Consider the following 17,335-nt stretch of genomic DNA (forward strand, 5'->3'; position numbering starts at 1 on the left):
TCCCACTCATCTCTCGGGAGAACCAGCCTGCCCTTGAACTTTTCCATTTGCTCTTCAGGTGGATGCGGTCAGCTACCTCCTTCAGGAGATCTATGGAATTGAAAACAAGTACAACACGCAAGAGTCTAAGGCAATTTCCATCCACAGTTCTGAATGCACTCTTCCCAGGAGGCAGAGTGAGAACTTCTCTGATCCAGCCAGGATCTAGGAACTTAGCATGCCAGACTCTGGAATCCATTTGGTCCTAGAAGGGTATTTCTTCTTCCTCGTTTCAGATGATTATACTTATATAACTTTGGAAATGAGCACATAGGCTGGTTTGGATCGGTTCTTTGGCAGGGCTCTGCTCACTCAGTTCATTGCTCCCCACTTCCCTGGGTGGCCTCCTGGGCCCCTTCAGCTCTGACTTTCAGACAGGACCGGATCTCAACCTCAGAGGATGAGCTTGAGACAAACAGTTGCCAGAAGAAGTGAAACTCAGTGTGCCAATGCACTTGGTAAACTACCAAGTTCAATGTAGTTTACCAAGTGCATTGTCTCAGCTCTGCAGGCAGGCCGCCTTCTAAAGAAAGTATGTGACGTGAGGGTCTTTGTGACTCTGGCTAAATTTCTGTCCCCCGGCCAGGTGGCTGAGGATGAAGTGAGTGATAACAGTGCCAAATGTGTGGTGTGTCTCTCAGACGTGCGGGACACCTTGATTCTGCCATGTCGTCACCTCTGCCTGTGTAACACCTGCGCCGACACCCTGCGCTACCAGGCCAACAACTGCCCCATCTGCTGACTGCATAAGCCCCGGAGGCCCTGCTGGGTCGCCGAGGTCAGCCCTCGGGGGAGAAGGGGTCGTGGCTTCTGTGCGGGCCCTTGTCCATCTTGACTCCTGCATCACCGTGTCCTGATGGCCTGTTTTCTTCTTCACAGCTTTCCGGGCACGGCTTCAGATCAGAGCCATGAGGAAGAAACTGGGCCCTCTGTCCCCAACCAGCTTTAACCCCATCCTCTCATCCCAGACATCCGACTCAGAAGAGCATTCAGTAAGTTGGGCTTTTTTCACCTTTTGTCCTTCTTCACGTGACTTTGTGGCAAGTAATTAAACCTTGGCATTCTCAAGTACTAAGTAAGCTGGCTGAGATCATGTTGTGTTAAACACCAGCCAATAGTACAGTGGAAAATGAGGTTCTGATCATTAAAACCTCCCCTTTCCACCTTGGGGGCTCAGCGTCCAGTTAACATTTACCATCCCTAGAGCTGTCAGCTTGCTGTTTCACTCAAGTGTCCGGGCAGATGGGGGTGGGGATGGGGTCCTGCTCTGGAACGTCCCCAAGCAGAAACAAGGGGATGATTGTTTGGGATTTAGATACAATTTACCATTTTTTATCTGAATCTTCCGAGAAGGTAACTGTTTTTCTTTGTCTTATTTTGTGGCTTCAGGGACTGGGAGCCACGTAGATGATATAATTCACCTCTGTCTCGTGGTGTAAGTGATGGTGTCAAGACTCCACACTTTGTAGTTATAGACCAGAAGGTCTTGTCTTTAGGTTAACATGCTAGTGGAAGAGATTAATTATCAATTATTCAGTAAATGGTATTGGAATGATGAGGTAGTGCTTTAGGGAGGAACAATCAGTTTAGCACTTCACTCCTTACCAGATAACAAATTCCAGGTGGAGTAACTAGTTAACTGCACTAAAAACAGAGCAAGCCAAACATTAAAAACCTAGAATAAATTATAGATGATTCTTTAGTTGACTATGGATGGGAGAGGGCTCTCTAAGCTTGAAAACAATGGAATGCTACCAAAAAAAGAAACTGTAGATTTTTTTTTTTGGCCACGCTGCATGGCATGTGGGATCTTAGTTCCCCAACCAGAAATCAAACGCTCACCCGCTGCAGTGGAAGTGCGGAGTCTTAACCACTGGACTGCCAGTGAAATCCCGAACATGTAGATTTTTTTTTAATGTTTTTTTTGTTTGTGTGTTTGTTTGTTTTTTTTGCGGTACGCAGGCCTCTCACTGTTGTGTCCTCTTCCATTGCAGAACACAGGCTCCGGACGCACAGGTTCAGTGGCCATGGCTCATGGGCCCAGCCACTCCACGGCATGTGGGATCCTCCCGGACCGGGGGGGTCACGAACCCGTGTCCCCTACATCAGCAGGCGGACTCTCAACCACTGTGCCACCAGGGAAGCACCCCGAACATGTAGATTTTATCGCATAAAAATGTTTAAACTTTAGATGTGTAAAAGATGACCAAAGTTAAAAACAAACAGCAAATCATCTAAAGAAAAAAAAATGTACTCACAACGTTTGCATCAGAGGAAAGGCTAGTATCTTTATCATAACCCACTTGAATGAAATAGTAGATAAATGGGGCAAAGGATATAAAAAATTTCTCAGAAGAGGAAACATAGCTGGTCAACTGTCATTTTTTAAAAAGTCAACCACGTGAAAAATCAACAACATGCAAATTAAGATGAGAGACCATTTTTCACCTTTCACATTTAAAAACTTCCTTTTTTAAGATACCCCATGCTGGCCAAGAAGCAATTAAAACAGGTAGTCTGTACTGCTTGTAAGGGTGTAACTAGAAAGATCACTGAAAATAAACAAAACAAAACAGCTGTATATATTAAGAGCCTTAAAAACATTTGTACTTGGTAATCTAAGGTCTTAGAATTTAATACCCAGAAAATGATCTGAAAAAAAGAGATTTATGCCCAATAGATGAACAGATGTTCATCAAAGTGTTGTTTACAGTAGGAAATGGACACAACTAAATAGCCAGCACCAATGGAAGAGTAAGGAAATGTATGGTATCTATGAAAAGGGATGCATGTGAAGGAAAATATTTATGTTCTGTGAGGTAAGCGGGGTATAAAATTATCATTAACACATTGATCACAACTGTGTAAACAGTACAGAGGAAAAAACATTGGAAGAAAATAACACTAGAATGCTAACAAAAGTTATCACTTTGGGTGATTTGATGGTTGATGACTTTTTTCCTTCTTTCCACCTTTATGTATTTTCCAAATTTCCTGTAATGAACATATATTTCTACTATAATCGGAAAAAATCAACAGTATTAAGAAGAAGTCCATCGGTAAGCAGAGTCAAGGAACATGTGGTTCTCTGTTATTTTATCTTTCTTCCACTTCTGATACAGCTTTCCTTTGCCAGAGCCCCAGACTAGATATAAAAGACAGTGTTTTTCCAACGCAGAGGAAGAAACACGCTCGTACCATAAAACGAAGAGTATTTAATTAATTTCCCAACCTGTCTCTGATTCCCGTAGTCCTCGGAGAACATTCCACCGGGTTATGAAGTGGTGTCTCTTCTGGAGGCCCTCAACGGGCCCCTTACCCCATCCCCGGCAGTCCCCGCACTCCACGTGCTTGGAGACAGACACCTGTCGGTAATGCTGCCTTCCTACAGCAGTGACGGCCACCTGCCTCCTGTCCAGATGCTCTCCCCCCTTGACCGCCTGTCTGACTGCAGCAGCCCAGGACTCAAGCTCAGAAATAGTCTCTCCAAGTGAGTAGTCAGCATGCAATAGCGTTGGCCCTGGGGTCCTTGATGAGATGCTCTCAATCCATCTTTCACCTCCTCGGTGCTGGCTCGAGTCCCAAGTCCCAGGGCAGTGTAGACCCTCTGGGCTGTTCCCAGAGCTGCTCATTGCACTGAAGACCTGGGCCAGCACCCATCCCTTGGGAGAGGAAAATAAGATGGTACATGGGTACTTAGGAGGATCCAGACAGACGAACCTCTCACGTATTCTGTTGTGGGAAGAGAGTATGGGGTATAGGGATGATGACATCATTAGGGTCATTCAGGCCCCTGGGAGCATCACTTAGTCTGAGGACCGAAGGAACCTTGTGATCTGTGTTTCTTAGGCGTTTACATCCAACTAGGAGCAAGTCATAATAAGTTTCCACGGCAGAGGAAAGGAGGGTAATTTTACAGATGAAAATATTGAAACCCTCAAAATGTTAGTGGATTTCCCCCAGTTCAGACACAATTGTTTGAAAGAGCTAGAGGTAAAACTCTGATTTTCCGATGCCCAGAAGAGGACTCAGACCCTCTGGTGCCCTTTCTCACGTCCCCACTCCTTCCTAAGATTTAGGTTCCCTCCGGTTCCCCTCAGGGCCCTCTTCTCCCTGTGACGTCTGGTTAATGGGAGTGCAGGCGAGTTCTGTTCTTTAAGGGGCATTGGCTGCAGCTGCTTCTCCCTCCGGGCTTATGCAGGTCCATCTCCCAGAATTCTTCTGTGCTGCACGAAGAGGGAGATGAGCGTTCATGCAGCGAATCTGAGACGCCCCTGTCTCAGAGACCGTCAGCCCAACATCTCAGAGAGGTAATGTGCATTGTCCTTCCTTGTTTGGTTTTGGACTCCAGGTGCTCTCCTTCCTGCCTGCTGGCCTCTCCCGGCCCGTCTGGTCTCATTCATTCATCAAATGCCTTTTGAGCACTCTCTGAGACAGCAGCAAGGGTGTCACCAGACTCAGTCTTTTCTCAGTGTACGGGGCCTGTGTTACTGACCAGGCATGATCCTTTATGCTGAGGACAGCAGCAGTGGGGAGACACAAAAGTCCTGCCCTCCTGGCGCTTACAGTCTTCGTGGTTGGGGTGGGGGTGCACACAAAAGACAGTCAGTACAAAACAATTGTGTCAGGTGTTACCGGGGATCCGTGTGTCACGTAAGGGTGGGGAGTCTCGCTTTAAAAAGTGGTCCATGGACAAGGGGACTCCCCTGGCTGTCCAGTGGTTAGGACTCTGTGCTTCCACTGCAAGGGCTGTGGGTTCGATCCCTGGTTGGGGAAATAAGATCCCACATGCCACGCAGTTGCAGGCAAAAAAAAAAAAAGTGGTCCATGGACAGAGGAGGTGAGACGAACTGGGCAGATGTCTGAGGAGGGCAAGTTCTGGATGCAGGCTCAGCTGGTGGAAAAGCCGGGCAGCTGAGTGGAAGATGGGATCCTCTACCCTGTGCGCCCTCACAGGCTTTATGTAACAGAGGTCAGCGGGCTGTCGAGCCCACCCCTGGCAAGGCGGTGGGCAGGGTGCAGTGGAGCATAGGAAGGTGTAAAGCGGTTCCTGTCCTGAGGAGCTCATGGTCCAGTAGGAGACAGGACATGTACATGAATAACAACATCACATCTGGCACATAGGTGTTAGTAAGTGTTTGTTGAATGAGTGAATGAATTTTAACCAGAGAAAGGAAGGGTTCCCAAAACAGAGACACTGACGTGCTGTGGAGGATCACGTCAAGTGAAGGGAACCAGAAGCAGTGATGGCGGACCAGCGTTTGAGCTGAATATCAAAATTTCTTAGACACGAAGAGATAGGTGAGAGAAACATTCCTGGTGGCAGGGACAGTACACGTGAAGGATGGAGCAGAAGTGGGGGCCCTGAGCAGGCCAGTGGTATGGTGGGAATGTGGCTTCACGAGGGCCCACATGGCGGAGGTGTGCAGACTGGATTACGCAGGAGACAGACCAAGCCAGGCAGGAGGGTTGCCTGAACCAAGGTTTTTTTAAAATTTATTTATTTTATTTATTTATTATTTTGGCTGCGCTGGGTCTCCGTTGCTGCGCACAGGCTTTCTCTAGTTGTGGCGGGCGGGGGCTACTCTTCATCATGGAGCGTGGGCTTCTCATTGCGGCGGCTTCCCTTGTTGCAGAGCACGGGCTCTGGGCACGCGGGCTTCAGTAGTTGTGGCACGCGGGCTCAGTAGTTGTGGCACACGGGCTCAGTAGTTGTGGCTTATGGGCATAGTTGCTCCGTGGCATGTGGGATTTTCCCAGACCAGAGCTTGAACCCATATCCGCTGCATTGGTAGGCGGATTCTTAACGACTGCTCCACCAGGGAAGCCCATGAACCAAGGTTTTAAGAAAAGAAGACCTGGAAGAGAGAACAGAGGCTGTAGAAAGAGAATCAGTAGGCCTTTGCATCTGCCCTGGGGTGCACCGAGGTTGCGAGCCCAGGTGACTGATGGGGGTGCCGGCCGTGGGCTGGGGGACAGGCGGTGTTTGTATTAGATCCATCAAGCTGGAACTAACCCTCCATCCCAGAGGAGAAGCCCAGCAGGTACCGGGGCCTCCGCTGGTTTTGTGTTCTCTCCCTTCAGAAGAAGAGCTGTTTGTCCGCGTACCACAAAAAACAAAAAAAGGAGAGGTGTGTAATCCTGGGGAAACCTGGGGTGTTCCCATGTCACAGCTGCTGGGTGACCTGTGTTACCTGAGCTGTGGTCTTTGTGTGGCTCCAGCAGCTGCTGGGCCTCGGGCAGGATGTGCTTGCACCTCCCCCTGGGAGACAGCCACTCCGGGTCAGGGGTGCACAGAAGTGATGAGAGGAGAGACCAGCCATCCCTATGCATGTCGCCTCCTGCCGCCCTTCCCAGATCCCCTTTCCTCCTCCTCGCCCGGGGCCCCTGCCCTGACCCATCCCCTCTAACATGTTTGACTGGCGCTTACTTCTTTCCCACCCAGGAATGTGGCATCACCCCAGAAAGTGAGAACCTGACCTTGTCACCGAAAGGAGCTATTGACCAGTCGTCCTGCACGGGGACGCCTCTCTCCTCCACAATTTCCTCCCCAGAAGGTACATGATGGTGGGTGGGAACAACTGCAGGTCCTTCCCCGTCAGCCGAGTCCATAGTGCTTCTAATATTTCCTCCTGGATGGACTAGGGAGCAGCACTTTAATACCTAAGCGGCAGACAAAATAGGCCTCAGCTTGAGAGGAAGTGAGACTCGCTCCCTTGCAATGAGAGGGCGGTCTAGCGGCTGAGCTGGGGGAGAAGCAGGTATCTCACTCCCAGTCCTGCTGTCGTAAGGGTTTCTTTAACATTATGACAGGGAAAAGCAAATCCCTCATCCCTGAGGTTGAGTTTGGAGTTCTAAAACATAAAGGAGCCAAACCTCGGAAAACCTTCCATCTAAACCCTATTTGGTGAGGGCAAGGCCAGGCCGCTGGTGTCCTCACTGCCCGGGTGCAGCGAGAGAGCTCTGCTCCCAGTGCACTCACAGCAGCCGGGCCTGACCTCCGAGTCCTTCCTCCAACTCCCGTCTCCAAAGACCCTGCCAGCAGCAGTCTGGCCCAGTCGGTCATGTCCATGGTGTCCTCCCAGATCAGCACCGACACCGTCTCCTCCATGTCCGGCTCCTACATCGCCCCTGGCACAGAAGAGGACGGGGAGGCTCTCCCCCGCCCCCGGGCCGCCAGCAGGACCCCCTCAGAAGAAGCAGAGGTAAGAGAGGAGCATGGGATCGCCCTCGCCGCTCTGCTATGCTCTTTACTCGAGTCCCAAGGAGCTCAGTCCAGGGCCTGCCAGGGAGATCGGCAAAGCCCCCCAGTGCTCGACAGGGGAGCCCTGAAAAACAGGGTAAGTTGTCGTTGAATCCAAGACTCCCTCAGATGTGATCTTCCGTGTGGCACCACTTCGGTCCTGAGGACTTCGTTTGGGTTTGCTGCCAGGCGAGCTGGGTAGGAGAGCCGGTGGCATCTGCACCTTGACTTTTGTTGCTCCTTTGCAGGTGACACCAGTGGCGTCTCCGGACTGCAACTTTGCTGGCCTCGCCACCACCGCCGAAGAGCAGGCTGCAGAGGTAAGAGCAAGGTGGACGCTGGTGCCCCCTCCGTGGTCAGAGGGACTGCCGGCGCTGGCAGAGGATGCAAATACGATGGGGGTTGTTCTGGGAGAAGCCTTCCAAGGTGGTGCACTTGGATCTGTTAGAGGGAGGGTGCAGAGCAGAGGGACTGTCCGATTAGCAGAGGGCGCTGGTCTCAGCGTAAGAGGCGTGGGGTGAGTTCCAGAGGGAAGTCTTCCAGGGCAGACCCTTGAGAGGATGTTTGTCCTCCAATTCACTGAGTATTTACCTGGCACAGGCATCTCACATCTTCCTGGCACTGGGGGACACAAAGACAGAGTGACATGGCTTTTGCCTGCCCATGCCCCCAATCCACCCATCCCACCCATCCCGGAGCTCCGTCTGATGGAGGAATCAGAGTTATAACTCAGCGTGAGAAGTGCTCTGACGGAGGTGTGCCTGAAGTATATAGAATGCCCAGCTCCCAGTGGGGACTCTACAACTTTCTCTTGAGCCAGATGTTCTCAAAGGAGTATCTGGATGGGATTGGGGATCCTAAAGGGTTTCTGAAAGGTTTATGATCTCACGGTTGGCTTTTTCATTTGACAACTTTTATTTCTACCTGAAAGAAACAGTGTGAGCTAAACTATTACCAAGGCTATTCCTGACAGTCCCAGGGTCCCTCTGTAAGGTGCCTCAGAGCTGGTCCCTCTGGAACGTGCCTCAGACCTGGTCCCTATGGGCCGATCCTGCCTCGCCAAGCAAAATCTGCCTCTGCTGGGCCTCACGGCCATCTCACACGGACAGGAAATGTATGGATACCATGAGGGTGATTAGTTCTGTCTTCTGACAATCAGTAGACTCATTTCACTGCTTTATGGACTCACAGTGCCTTCCTTCTGTCCTAGGGAAATGAGGTTCTAGAAGAAGAGGACGGATCACCCACACAAGAAGATGGTAAAAGACCTGGTCTTTTGCTCCCTTTTATTATATTTCTTTCCCGGGTATTCTCTAAAGGGTACAGAAAGGGGCACTGGTATGACTTGGTGGCACTGATCAAGGGTGTGGCTTTGGGAAAAGGTTGTCTTCTTGATGGAATATCAAAGCAAGCAGGGTATCTGAGGACCTCAGCAGCCTTCCTGGCTCTTTCTGGGCCTCTGAGCCAAGGCTGCAGAAGATACATGGAGTTCTCCATCTACGTTGAGTAGATCCTGAAGCTTCTTGGGCAACTGCCATCACCTTCCTTCCTGCTTCAGCTTCTCAGCCGAGTCTCACAGAACTGCTCTAGCAGCCCCAAAGTTCATCTGCAGCAGGAGAACAGCTTCCTCCCCTTGGGGGAACCGACTGTTAGGCAGTAGGTTTTCCTGCTTTAGTGAAGAAAACGGCTGATGTTACAGTAGCAGAAGGATCACAGCCCTGGCGGCACAGCAAAGGTGAGGGGAAGAGACGTTAGCAGCTCAGCGTACACTAGTGTTTGTAGGCTATTGGAACGATTCTTTTTACCATCATTCAGGCCTCAAGTAGATATTTTTTTAAATTAGAATAGTTGGTTTACAAAGTTGTGTTAGTTTCTGCTGTACAGCAACGTGAATCAACTATACATATACATATATCCACTCTGTTTTTAGATTCTTTTCCCATATAGGCCATTACAGGGTACTGAGTAGAGTCCCCTGTGCTCTACAGCAGGTCCTTATTAGTTATCTATTTTTTATATATAAGTGTGTATATGTCAATCCCAATCTCCCAATTTATCCCTCCCCTCCCTTCCCCCCCTCCATAACCATAAGTTGGTTTTCTACATCTTTGACTCTATTTCTGTTTTGTAAATAAGGCCAATTATATCTTCAGTCAGAAGAGTTTTGTTTTTAGTAAGCTGAGAAGCAAAGGAACGACCTACATATAGAGCAAGGAAGCAGGTGGGGGGGAAGGAGAGCTGGGAATCCCACCTGCGAGTGTAGGACCAGTTGTCCCAGGAACTGGTGTCTCTTCCCTCTGCTCCTCTGAGGTGCCTCCACAGAAGGGCAACCTCCAGAGCAAACCTGGATCCCAGCCTGGATGCAGATGTCATGCTAGTCGCTTCTGCTTTGGCCATGGCAGTTGCTTGGGGGGCGGTGTGGTGTGCAGGGGGTGCGCATGTGCACTTGACCACTCTCTCCTGGCCAAGTAGTGCCGGAGGAGGGGTGGTCGCCCAGGCTTTGCCTCTGCTGCACACGCACAACAATGAAGCCGGTGTTAGGAACTACCTCCCCTCGGTTGATAGCTTCAGGGCGCAAGGCTCCGAGTTCTCCATTGTGATTGTCGTCCCCAGTAGGATATTTGCTTCTAAAAGGCACAGGGTAGTACATGGTTTCCGCCTGACATTCCATATGTGGTTTCCACCTGACATGTCGTAAGCAGTAGATGTATGTTTCTTCCTCTCCCTTTCACCAAGGATAAAGAACCGGGTGGGGGGCTTGAAAAGATAACATCTAAAACTGTCCCCTGCCCATCTTACATGACTGTATGTTTCTGGTCAGCCCCTTAAAACATACTCAGAATAGCAAATTAAGTCTCAAAGAAAATAAATCATAACTTTGTGAAGGAAGCGATTCTTTGATTTGAGGTTCAAAATTACAGGATTAAAGAGCTTTAATTGCCATTTTATGTATTAGTCATTTCGCAGAGCCTTGTGGTCGTAAACACACCCCACGTGCACCGACAGACACAGGCTGAAGCCTGGGGTCACTTCCCCCGTGGCTCTCCTAGCTCTTCCAGCCTGGCTTAGCTCTGCTCTGGGCCCGGGTCTGCGTGTCCGAATCCCACACACGTCCCCAGGGTCTGATTTCCCAGGAACGAAGGCTGGAAAGGGGCTAGTTAAGGAAACAGAGCAGAACAGAGTGAGAACACAAACATACCCACAAAATTTCCTTTATTGTCCACTCTACCCACTTAATTATTGTCTTTTTTTTTAACATATGATTTGATGTTTTTTGTCTCCATCCTTAAGATTTTTATTTTAAGGACAGCAAAGCAGAGAAAAACACAGCCAGGTCCTCTCTAACTGCCTTAACTCCGTTATAGGCCAGAGGACATTTGCATTTCTAGGTATGGAGTGTGACAATAACAATGACTTTGACATTGCAAGCATGAGAGCACTGGACAATAAGCTGTGCTCTGAGGTCTCCTTACCCGGTGAGTGGCAGTCTGCTGAACATGAACATGGTGGGAGACGCTCCCCTGCTCACACCCCTGCTCTCACCCTGGGACACCCATCTCCTGCCCTGCAGTTCCTGCAAGAAGGCATGGGCTTTGCTAAGGGGCTGGGAGCCAGTTGCTGAAAGGAAGTGAGGCGTCCTCGGGAGAGTCTTTGGGCAAAGAGTGGCTCTGTTCTAAGCAAAACTATTTGGGCATGGAGAAAGGTGCAAAAATACCTCCAAAGCCTTCCGATTTGGCCTGACCGTGCCCCCTCCATCATGATCTTGCAGATCCCATGGCAGGGGGCCTGGTCTTGTTTCCATCAACAGGCAGTTTAAGGCAGACACAGCCTCTTTGATAAGGTCTTGGAAAGAGAGCCTGAGCCCTTGAAAAGGGAACCTGTAGCCCCTCAGAGGAGTGTGTTTAGTTAGGATCAGAGAGGAATTTCAAAGCCAGCATTTTATAGACTAGCTCTGTGACCCAGTGAGCCCTGGGCTACCACCAGTTGCCTTGTGCTCCCTAGATTTGGATCCCAAAGGAACGATCAGGGGTCGAGGGTGATTCTTCTCCCTGGATCCCTAACTCTATAAATTCAATCAGGGCCATCAACGTGCCCCTTATTCCTTCTCATGACACTAAACTGAATCCAGGATGAGTTCTCAGGAGGAGCCCACCTGTCAGTCACACTCTGGGCACTGATGTCTCTCTGCCCCATGCTCACCAAGGGCTTCACCAACCATGGCTCTAAAGCCAGGTCTTGCCCGGTGGACTAGGTCGAAATTGCCCCTCCTGGGTTCACGGTAGAGACTGCCTTCATGTTGCGTGGTTTGTAATCTCTTAAACATGGCCTGGACATGTTTAAGCTTCAGGACAGCCACGTCCCGTCGTAGTTCCAGTGCTTTACTCTCTTGGTGATGTGGCCACAGTTGCTGGAGGGACACAAACTCCTGTGGTTGCCACTCTCCATCAGTGTGCAAAAGACCCAGGTCCTCACCCCTCTGGCCCCATGCAGGCTTGTGGTGGAAGAAGCCGGTCCCTTCCCACTTAGCGTTGACCCAGCCAGGCCTGGGCCAGAGCGGCTGATGTCCAGGGTACACTTCACTTCCTGCCTTCCCACTCTTTATCTGGCTTCTGTCTGTCCATTTGTTTCTCATGTCTTTTTGCCAAATGTACGTCTGTCTGTCCAGTTTGTTTATTTTGAAACTCATTTAGGTTATGCAGACTTCGTGTGAAAGTTCATGTTCACCCACACCCAACCCCAAGCTTGGTGGGCACTCACACATCCGAGGGGCCGTCGCTGAGGCTTCCATTCCCAACTGGCAAGAGCCTGTATTTAATATGCTGAAAATTTCCAGGAAAAAAACATATTTGTGAGACTAGATTAATCCCTGTTCACAAAAGCGGGGATGCTTCTGTGGCAAAGGTTACAGGCAGGATTTGTTTTGGTCACTAGTTGGGGAAGATGCCATCTCTGCCCTCACTCCGCCCTGAGTCTGTGGCAGCTGTGCCGGCCAGCCGCTCACTGGGCTTCAAGAAAGGAATCTAGGCTCCTGCCTCCCCGCAGTGGCTCCCCACCAACCCCCGTGTTTGGCAGAGAGAGCTCCTGGGAATTGTTTCAGCCACCCATGCTGGTGGAAACTGACCCCAGGCCTTGTGCTTCCTCCTCTCCCTAACTCCTTCGGGCCAACCTGCTGGTGGATGTTTATTCCACTCTGGGATTGCAGCAGGGGAGCGAGACCTGGAAGGAAAACAATGCCTGGGCTTCTTTACGGTGATCTCGGGAGACAGCCATTCTCAGATTAAACTGGCTTCACAGTTCAGGCCAGACATGAAACCGAATGACAGTGGCGGCTGCCGGGAGCGGGAGTTGAGGGTCGCATCATAGCCTCACCCCGAGGTCTCAAGGGCACTTACAGGAGAAGGAAAGTGCATCTGCTCTCTTGGTAAAATGTTTCTCGGTTTCTGCTGTTAGCGTCCCACTGGTAGTAAAGAGCTGGGGAACTCTCCGGAAGCATCTGTCAGGTTAATGTCGGGTTAATGACAGGAGCATCCACTGTGGTAGGTCCCGTGGAATCAACAGACCTCACCACGCTCAGCTATAAGTTCAAAGTTCCATCCTATGACTGAGGTACCTCAGGCTGGCTTGGCCATCAGGACAGTTTCTTAGGCACTTGCGCCCCCTCTCCACGCTGTTTACCTCCCCACACGGATGCCACTCCCCTCACGGAGCGCCCACAAGGAGGGAGCCCGGGGAGCACCCCATGGTCCACCCTCCCCAGGCCCACAGGTGCTCTGCCAGGAGCCCCAGCTGGCGGCAAGTATGGCTCAGGTCCCCATCCTTGCTGCTCTCATCACCCTTGTGGGAGTGATGCTGAGAAAGTACCTGTGTCATTCCAGCACCTCTTCCCTTAAGAAGCCTCTGGGTCTTCTTTGGCCCCAAGACCAAGGGGTGGGGGCGGTGGTATGTTCTGAGATTGTTCTGCAAGGTTCTCAAATGGAGGAATTCTGAGTTGACCATTGTAGGTGGTGAGCCGATTAGAATCGCGAGGCCGTGCTAGGTAGACGGGCCTCCAAGGAATCTGATGGAGTATCACACAGGTGGCAGGATAGTGGCCAGGGGAACAGTGACATTTTTGTGAAACGGCTCTGGGGTGTGTCATGGGTAAAAGCAAAGATAATTTGAGTTTATTAGTGGAAATACAAATGTTTTTGTTTTGTTTTGTTTTTTTGTGGTACGTGGTCCTCTCACTGTTGTGGCCTCTCCCGTTGCAGAGCACAGGCTCTGGATGCGCCAGCTCAGCGGCCATGGCTCACGGGCCCAGCCACTCTGTGGCATGTGGGATCTTCCCAGACCGGGGCACGAACCAGTGTCCCCTGCATTGGCAGTCAGACGCTCAATCACTGCACCACCAGGGAAGCCCGATACAGATGTTTTTAAATGACCGCATTGGACAGGAGTGGGCATACCGATGAAATCTAAAAGTACTTATGGAGGGAATTCCCTGGCAGTCCAGTGGTTAGGACTCAGCCCTTTCACTGCAGTGGCCTGGTTCAATCCCTGGTCAGAGAACTAAGATCCTCCAAGCCACTGTGCAGCCAAAAACAAAACAAAGAAAAGTACTTATGGAGACCTGAAATAACCCAAGACTAAGACGCCACTAGGAAGGCTTATGCTTCGCAGATACGAAGGAAAAATCGGAATTAACTTTCTCTTTTCCTGGAGAGAAACTCTACAAGATGGTGGAACTGTTACAGACCTTAAATTTAATTAGTGGCTGGGTAGAGGCAGGAAAAAGGTGTGTGGAATCCCCCTAGATGTGCTCCCCAAATCTGCCTCTAGAGGTCTCTTCACTCCCCCGTTTCTGAGCCTGAGGATGGAATTAAGTGGGAACCACCATTCTCTACCTCCCGTGAAGGAGTTTGAATCTCCAGGCTCCCTTTTCTGGCTGAGGGCTGGACAGAATGGTAGCACTCGCTCAGGAAGTCCTCCTGCGACTTCCAGGCTTACCTTCTGCATCCAGGATGCACGGAGCAGCAGGGTTTCGCCGAGGGTCTGGCAGAATCCTTTTTAGAGGAAAGAGCACCACCGACTGTACCAAGAGGCTGGGGAGATCAGAGACTTCAGGTCTGAGTCTTGAGGCTGTTTCGGAAGGAGCCAGTTTTCAGCCGTGGCTCAGAATCTGGACCGGTGGTGTTTGTAGCAAGGACTCATGAATTCAGAGCCAGGCAGCCTGGCAGCCAGTGGTGGTGGCGACAAGGCTGCGGCAGTGTTTTGATTTGACTTTGTGTGTGTGTGTGTGCATGTGTGTGTGTGTGTATGTGTGTCTCTTCTCTCCTGTTTACCATTTGCTTTTGGTCTTTCCTACCAAACAGCCGCAGTTCCGGAGTCCTGCCCCATAAACACAGAGGAATAAGTATGAGATCTACCAAATTATATAAAATGAAGGAACAACTTATTTCATCTGGGGGTTCCTAACTTAAAAGGGCAATCTGGCTTGCTCTTCATCCTGTCACCCTTAGAGGGGAAAAGAACTGTGGACCCATGTGCTGGACTCCGGTACCCCCAGGGAGTCGAGATCCCCACATCCATCTGGCTGTGAGAGATACCTAAACATTTCCTGTCCCACTCACTCCCCTTCCCCTGGGGTTCACCTCCACAAGACAATTATTAGAGCCTTAGGGTGGATTAGCACACCAGGACATTTATGTGTATACACAATTTATACCCTCTTAATCCTAGTGTTTCTGCCATTAAAGGGTTTTGTGTCTTGGGCTGGCCTAACCTGAAGCTGACCCCAGACATTTGTGAGTGGCCTCCCTCAAACGTGACGCAGTGAGCCTCACGCCCACCCTCCAGGGTCAGCTGGCTCCGTCCACGAACTGAGCCCACTGATGGGCGTGGCTCTCGGCTCTGCCCTGGAGGAGATCACTGTGTGCTGGAGGATCCAGCAATTTCCACACAGCATGAGAAATGGGGTGGTGGTACGGGCCAGTGGGGGAGCACTTCAGAGCACGCTGGACCCCATCTGGTTTCAGGGTGGGGCCTTCTGTGAGCAGGTGCTGGAAGAGGCAGCTCAGCAGTCCATGGAAAGATGATGGAAGGCTTTCCAAAACCTTACGGGGTTAGGGCTTCATCCTCACCCTTCAGAAGGGGCATCTCGCTTCACTGGGGGGAATGAATCAGATGGAGTCAGTCTGTGGGCTGGGAGGACGACTTGGGGGAGATGAGTGTAGCCCGAACAAGGCCTGGGGGGCGGCTGGTTGTCGCACACATTCTGTGAGTCAGGCGCCCTGCTCACCACTCTCCCATGTCACCTCGCTTAATCTCACAGCATCCCTGGGGGGTAAGTACTCGTCTCCCATCTGATGGATGGGAAAACCAGGGCTCCAAGTACAGTGACCTGCCCAAGGTCACACAGGCAGTATGTTACAAGCTGGCGCTGTATTCCGGTTTTCTGACTACAGATTTAGACCTTACTAGAGCTTGAACAAGCAGGAGGTCAGGATGGATTGGATACAGAGCATGAAGGAGAGAGAAGCACCAGGAGTGGGTTTCCAGCATGGGCAGCGGGTGCTTCTCGTGCACGAACTGCAGGACAAGGGGTTAAGATGATTAGTTTCGTGGATGGTACCCAGGGGACCCCAAAGCTCTGGAGCTAATGTCTCCTGGGTTTGGTGGCACCGGCTGATAGAAATCTCGGTGGGCTGTTCGGGTGCAGAAAGAGAGGAAGAGCCGTCACTCTGTTCTCTGCCATGCCATTTGGTCCCTGGCACCCTGCTGGGCAGCCAGTCCCTTCCTGCCCCACCCTGGCCCCCACAGCAAACACTAACTCTGAGCCCAAATTAACACACTCTTCTCCCTCCCCTTCACCTCCTCCTGCTCTCGTGAAAGTCTCAGCCAGACACAGTTTCTGTTCTTGGTCCGCTGTAACACTGAGGCAAACTTCAAGACCAAATAAAGATACAAAAGTGGATCCTAGGGCAAGCTCAGAAAACAAGGACCATCCTGCATGTCCCTCCATCAGTGGTCCACAGTGGCCATGAGTGTCCCTAGCCCAGTGGGCGCCACTGCTCCCAAGTTTCACGTGCTGTGGTTTGTACCCTCTTGGAGTTCCAGATAATGCGCATCTTGCCAGTTTTCATGCCAACCTCCCAGACTGTCCTGCCAGAGACACCATCTGGACCAAACCAAAGATCTGGTAACCTTCCTTTCTTCTTCTCAGGTGGCTGGCAGGGTGACGACAACATGGTCAGTCATGGGAACACGCAGCACTGACACTTATCATCTGGCAGCCTGGAGGACCCGAGAAGAGGCTCTGCATGTGGGGTCCTTTGGCCACCTGAGAGCCTCAGACCCTGTACCAGGGCTCTCCTCCCGTTCTCACATCCCATCCTGGCCTCATGACACCACTGACCTCTTGGGCATCCTCAGCAAGACACACGGAGACTTTTTAGGCCCACGTGAAAGCTGGATGCTGAGGGCACCTGCCCCTTCTCCCAGACTCATCTTCTTCTGCAACCGTGATCCTTCCCCTCTCAGAGGGGACTGGAAACTTCTTTTCTCCTTGTGGGCTAAAGCCACTCGAACTGCAGCTCATGAGACCCTTTGCAGAGAGTCTCTGGAATGTTTCCACTGTATCTTGATCTTCAGGTAGAGCTGTGGTCTACAAACTGGTTATTTCTTGTGCATCTTTTTTTTTTCTCCTTAGGAGGTAGACCAAGAAGACTGAAGAGTTTGGGTGACTTCATTACAAACACCCATCTGGCATTTTCTATTCTCTGGGACATCATAACCAATCTGAAACCTGCAGTTTGGGGTGGCGTTGGGGGATGACTCCTGTGAGAAGGGAAAGCCATATTGCACTGTAAGTGGGGTTTCCCTCAAAATGCATTAGGAGCTCCTCTCTCAAGGACAAGAAGCAGTGGCAACCACCAGAAGGTTGGTTGGGAAAACAGTTCTTGCTTCTGGTAGCAGAGGCTATGCCTCGTGTGTCTGCTTAGGAAGGAGGCCTTGAATCTGAGAACCCCTCAGTTAAATGATGACGTACCGGGGAGTTCTTTATGATCAGGTGCA

General features: G+C 50.8%; 1 pseudogene across 1 annotated transcript in view; it reads left to right on the forward strand.

Annotated features, from left to right (window-relative positions):
• Nucleotides 1–16,708, forward strand: part of LOC309794215 (E3 ubiquitin ligase RNF157-like) — a 64,536-nt pseudogene extending 47,828 nt beyond the window's left edge. The window contains exons 8-18 of the transcript in view: nt 59–130; nt 626–785; nt 919–1,031; nt 3,291–3,529; nt 4,241–4,349; nt 6,485–6,596; nt 7,072–7,244; nt 7,531–7,602; nt 8,493–8,541; nt 10,648–10,758; nt 16,485–16,708. The product of the transcript in view is annotated as an E3 ubiquitin ligase RNF157-like (transcript). The remainder of the gene's footprint in view (nt 1–58; nt 131–625; nt 786–918; nt 1,032–3,290; nt 3,530–4,240; nt 4,350–6,484; nt 6,597–7,071; nt 7,245–7,530; nt 7,603–8,492; nt 8,542–10,647; nt 10,759–16,484) is intronic.
• Nucleotides 16,709–17,335: the final 627 nt, after the last annotated feature.

Source organism: Mesoplodon mirus (assembly GCF_964341445.2).
Source record: "Mesoplodon mirus genome assembly, chromosome: 18".
NCBI lineage: Eukaryota > Metazoa > Chordata > Mammalia > Artiodactyla > Ziphiidae > Mesoplodon > Mesoplodon mirus.